Consider the following 6,050-nt stretch of genomic DNA (forward strand, 5'->3'; position numbering starts at 1 on the left):
AAATAAGACACTTTTGTAATGTTAACTTATTTTTGATGAGTCTGATTTATTTCTTTTTATTTCTCCTGTTTGTTTATGCTACGAAAATTTGTATTTTTGCCAAAAGTGCCTTTGTTTTTTAGACAAATAACTCGCCCACTGTGGTCAATGCAAAGTACAGATCCTGAGGTGCCTCTTTGGAATATTTTAACAAGTTTAGTGTCACAGTTGTGATTCAGGATTTTCTGAATGGAAACTCCCCATACATAGCAGCCTAGTGCCTTAAGGACTGAATGAGCTCACCATCTGAGGTACTGAACTCGAATAGCACACACACACACACACACACACACACACACACACACACACACACACACACACACACACAAACTGTCCTAAAAAAAATACCCAGCAGTAAATCCCTGAAGGAATTGTGCTTATTTTGACTGGAGTCTTCATTTTGACTGTACCGAACACTGTTTTGTCTCAGTTGGCCTCGCGCTGCTGGCGGGCCAACAATAACCGTCGGATACGTAGATGCATCGCCCTGACGTGAGCAGCAGATCGATAAGCAGACCCAACGCGCTCCCCCTTGTCCACGTGTCGGCCTTGGATTTCATTACCCAGCGAAGGATTGCGCTCTTATCTGGGTTGCTGAAACGTGCCCAAGTGCTCAGCTGGGCCCGAATGAAGTCACGTCCACCCACGCAGTGGCAGAGATGTACGTAGACCTACGGGGCACGCTTTAAGGTTCATTACACTATCTGTTCTGACGGACCAATGCCATGACCTAAAAGGGATGTTTTTGCTTTGCGTTATCAGTGTTTTATGAGGACAGTGCCGCCTTTTCACATGTTTGTGCTCAGAACAAGATAGTCCGGTGTGAATGAAAAGAAGAAAACGGAAGAAAAAAAAAGCCTCCACCAGCTCCCCCCAGCCTTTTGATCCTCAGCCCTCTCAGCTGTTTAGCATTACATCCAAATTGCTGTTTACAAGAAGCCAGAGGACAGACTTAAAAGTTTGACTTTCTCCCCCCTCGCTTTTCTTTTTTTTTGTTTGTCTTCAAAAATACATTTCAGTATTATCTTTTTGTCGGCCAAGCAAGTGTTCAAAGTATTTGTTATTGTCAGTCTGTGTATGTGTGGTCGTTTTGTTTTTGATGAAAAGGTCGTACTTGGTTTCACTTAACCGTACCGCATTAAGAGCTTCTTTGTGTCATCCAATGGAAAGAATCTCTTCACTAGAAAGGACTTATGTACGGCGCAAATGTTGTAAACGTTTGCGGCCAAGTTCACAAACGGGGGGGGGGGGGGGGGGGGATTGAGTTGGATTTATGTGAGAAACTGAAGTTGGCTCTCTATGCTGACTTTTTAATTGTATGTATATCTTTAAGGTACTGTTTATGTGTGTCAAAATGTACACTCCTTTTATAAATTGTGCAGTTTTGACAACCAATACTGCGCTTATGGTCAAGGACTTTGAGAAGGAGTGAAGCTGCACAAAGTGACTTTTTGACGTTTTCTTTAATGTCTTGAATGTGCAAACTGTTTAAAAACAAAAAAAAAGAAGCTGCACTTACAGTTCTTGGTTTTCGATCAGAAAACACACAGCCTCCATTGAGAGAGTTTTTACACAAAGGTGACGAGAAGTAAAAGAAATGAAGGACAACCCTGTAGTATTCCTGTTAGCGTGTCTATGGAGGTATCATGAAATCAATCGCACTAGCCAATCCCCAGGCACTATTTGCTTATGCAGTGGGGGTTGTGGGCTCCCACATGTGTTTTTTATACACCTGATCCAGGAAGGGTAGCTGCGGGGCAGTGCCGGGCCCGCTCCTTGTGTTTCTAATCGCACCTCTGAACCTCTGGACCACTCGCGACCCTCACACCTCACACGATACCCGCTCGCTGGGAAGAGAGAGAGCGAGGGAAGGAGGCTTCAGAGACAACAGAGCATTCTTTGTTGTTACCTATCTGCACTCACTCCTCAACAACGACAGCAGCTCTAACAAAAGGGGGGGTTTCCACGGCCAGGACTTTGGTACTGTTCATGCCTTACTCCAGCTCGAGCCCTCGCTTTCACAACCACGCTGACAAATGGAAAAGCATCGGTATGTATTAAAGCCTATAAATTATTATTGCAGACTTTGTAAAAACAAAGTGGTGACCATAGTTTGTTTTTTTATTGTTAAGTTATATAAATTGAGAATTTTTCTTTTTTTGTTTGTTTTAATAGAGACTGGATTTTCAATCCAATGACCAAATGCATATCTCCTTGTATTGTCCGAGTTGCTCTCATGTAAAATTTCTTTTATAAAAAATGTTGTTACTTGGTCAAAGCAAATAATGAATGAATAAACCTCTGAATGAAATGCAAAGCATCTTGTGTTTGTTTATTTTGTTTATCATTTTCACAAGCTTTTGCTAGTTTATTTATTTTTGCATAGACAGTTGTTGTTGCCGCCGTAAACATAACATTGATATATCATCACCTTATAAATGGCTAACGTGTTAGCAAAAATATTCAGATTCCATACATCCTCTAGATTCGGAGCAACATAAGCATTTAATGTCTACGATATTCACTTTTCTTTTAGTTCTGTTTTGGTCTCCATCAGCTACTTAGCTGCTAAATGCTTCACTGTGTTCACTAGCTAAATTTGTCTAAGTTTGGGGCTGAGCAGTTAGCCTACAGGTTTTTTTTTATTTTTAGAGCTTTCTCTGAAAACAGCTGGTAAGGATGAGAGCGGTGAGACTCAACCTAAAGCCGTTAAAGTGCAGGTCGTACATCAAAACAATTAGCATAAGATGCTAAAACACTTTGTAGAGCCACGTTGGGAGACAATCCTCTCTACGAACCATCCCTCTCACATTACATTTAGTTGTATATTATATTTTTGATATAAAAAACTATCATCAGTGCAGCTATAAAGGCAAATATTAGATTCCCTTTATCTTCTCTAAAGAGCCTCACATTATCTGCAGGGGTGTCAGTGTGTTTACCATTTGAAAGGAGAGGGAAAGAACAAATAGGAAAGACAAATACAAATTCTTTTGTTGATGTCACCAGGCTAACGTCTTAATTCTAACCATGGGCCACCGCTCGACACTGATCGCAATGTAGAAGATGTTTGTTTACGACACAAGGCGGGGTGGTTTTTTAAGAGCTAAACAAACTAATCACGACAAACCATTGGAAGAACTGAATGTATACAGCGTCAACCACACGCCACACATTAGTGGGTTGGGCCCCAGCGTTGGCTATCTCCTGTGTATTTTTGCTACCTTTAGAAGGATGTTGGGCGCTTCGCTTTATTTGTTTGACCCGGGATCAGATCGAAATCCGTCTCTCAGGAGTTCAAGCGGGCAGCAGCAGCAGCAGCAGCAGCAGCAGCAGGAAGAGACAAATGGCTTTAAATAAAGATCTCATAAAGTTTGGGTTTTCTATATCCGCTGTCGTGATGTGGATACCTAGAGAAGTCTGTACATATAATTTGAACCCTTGTGGTATTGTGGATCCAGTATGATAGCGTCAATGAACAACTGAGCCTTTGTGCAGTGTCTGAGTCTGAAGGCATCTCAAGGAGGCCAGGGGAAGCCTGAATTTATGTCTCATGCTTCCTAGGTGTGTCCCTTTCCTCAGGGCTCAGTCTCCCTTCTCTTTCCTGTATATTAATGGCTCTACCATGCCACCGCTTGTCCTGAACATGAGCTCTGCCACAGAGCTGGGGCCGAGACCCGTCTTAACAGTGCGTCAGGGAAGACGGAGCGAGAAAGATCCTGAAGGAGAAAACAAGATTGCAAGAGCTGATTTTGAGAGACAGGAATAAAAGATGTTGACGGCAGCCGTTCCCGAGCTGGTTGCAGCGAACGCCACAAGCTGTAAATGCTGCTGAGTGTTGGACGGCCCTGTGTACTGTGGTTCCATTCGTCAGTTACAACCAATCTGGCCTGTGGAGTTGCCAAACCGCCCAACAAGATGCCCCGCTGGTTTCCTCGTGGATCAGCTGCCCCTAGACCTCAGCGTGGCCCAATGAGATTGCTCACCCAGACACTTCCTGAAATAATCCTATCAGGTTTGTTGACCTCTCTCCCCTCACTGCTCTGAGCCGGCCAAACCCCACCTTCGCTGAGCAACACTTTCCATTGAAAAACTAAGTGATATTCCATGCTGCCTATAGCTTCTCCCTTCATTTTTTTGTTTTGTTTCACCTCTCTGTGCTGCTGACATATTCGAAAGGAGTCATGGAACTGCACGGTTATCTCTGCGCAGGAGACGGACAAGTGGAGATTCTCGCCTGTGACTTGACAGACTCCAGACTTCACCTTGGCCATTTAGTCGGCCAGAAACTCAACTTCACCGACGTCGGGCAAAACCACACGGAATGAAACCGGAGAACGCAGACGTCCTGAAAATCATTTCCCCATTTGATGAGGAAATATGACTCCCGTGGCATGCTGAAGTAATTAGTTACCTTGCTGTGAAGGATGCTCCAAGGAGCCCCTGTTCATTAGAGCCAGGACTTTGTCTACTGCTTGCCTCCTGCCCTTGGACTCAAATATGAGAAAAATCGCCGGGCCTAATTGTTAGATTCCTGAAAGAATTGACTGATTAAAAACTTGGTCCGGCCTTGCAATCATTTTGGGACCGGGGGCTGTTTTGGATCAGCTGTAACTTCATGGATGTTTGAGGAGGTGATGCATGCAGGCCACTGCTCAGATCATGCACACTGTGTGAACCAGAGCTAATCACACAGGAGACAAAGGGTCAGCGAAGCAGACAAATTATACCACTGAAATTAGCATATTTTCCCAAAGTGCACATCTGTAGATGAATGCGGTCTGAGTTTGAGAACACTGAAGAGGGATTACACTGCACGGTGCTAACACCGATTACTGACTAAATGAATTACTGCAATGAAGCAGGTATGCGCTGGGAATGTGTTATTTCAGCATTAGTTCTGATTTCTGGCTTTCCTTCAAACATTTAATATTCTTTGAAATATTTACTCATACATATGGTCAGAATGGAGAGAAATTGTTGATCCAGGCCGTTCTCCCCCAAGTAAGAATCAGATTCCTACGCCTGTCTTCTAGATTGCAATTTTATTTGTGTCAGACAAGACTTATATTCACTGATCATTTCCTCAAATCATTCATTTTAAAGTGAGCAATACAGTCCATGTTTGTCTTCTTGATTCCATTATTGTATTAAAGACATTTTTCATCTCCATTGCGATGCGGTTTCTCAGTCTTCTCTGTGTTGAGCTAACCTAAGGCACTTGAAAAATATTTCCTGTCTTCATTTCTCATAATAAACGTCTTCAGAAAACCACCGGGAACAAGGGGGAGAGAGCTATGCTTACACGGAACCGCAAGCAAAACGTTGCATTTGGCCAAATGGGGACATGTTGGGTGTTATTCCAGGTGGACACCATCTCTATTTTGTTGTGGGAGAGAGTCTGGGTCTGAAACGGGCGGAAAAATTTGACACATGCCAGTGTTAAACAAAAAGGGTCAATTGCTCTCGTAAGAACAGGCTGTGGAGGCATGCACATTGTTCTGACCTGAGAGCATTGGGGAATGGATAAATGTAGATGGTTTAGAAACACTCTGCTCCGTTGCCAGAGTAAACTGCTCTCACAGAAAGGGAGACACCGCTTTCACGAAATGGAACAGGAATGGGTCTTTGGAGGCGAGCGAATGCAGGAAATCTCTGCTTTGATACCTGGTGTCAAGTTTTCATGATTACACAGACCGCAGTTGCTCAGTACATGCACCACGCTGTGTTGTTGGCGAGACGGCGCTTACACAAACTCCAACCACGCAAAACCTTTCTTCCTCCTCGCTGTAAACTGACATAATCCCAGTAACAGACTCACCGCAAAGCCCTGCAACACAACAGGTCTCGTGTTCAGTGCTGTTGTTCAGAGGTTAGTCTGATCCTTTTCCATTGTCCTCCAACAGCCAAACAGGCCCACCAGGCACAGCCACATGCAGCGGATCTCCCTGTTTGTTTATTGGAGGATAATGCCTGTGAATTTCCTCCCTGGATCCCTTGTCTCAGATCAT

The sequence above is a fragment of the Anarhichas minor genome, unplaced genomic scaffold (genome assembly GCF_050575085.1).
Source record: "Anarhichas minor isolate MPS153535 unplaced genomic scaffold, ASM5057508v1 ptg000050l, whole genome shotgun sequence".
In the NCBI taxonomy this organism is placed as follows: Eukaryota; Metazoa; Chordata; class Actinopteri; order Perciformes; family Anarhichadidae; genus Anarhichas; species Anarhichas minor.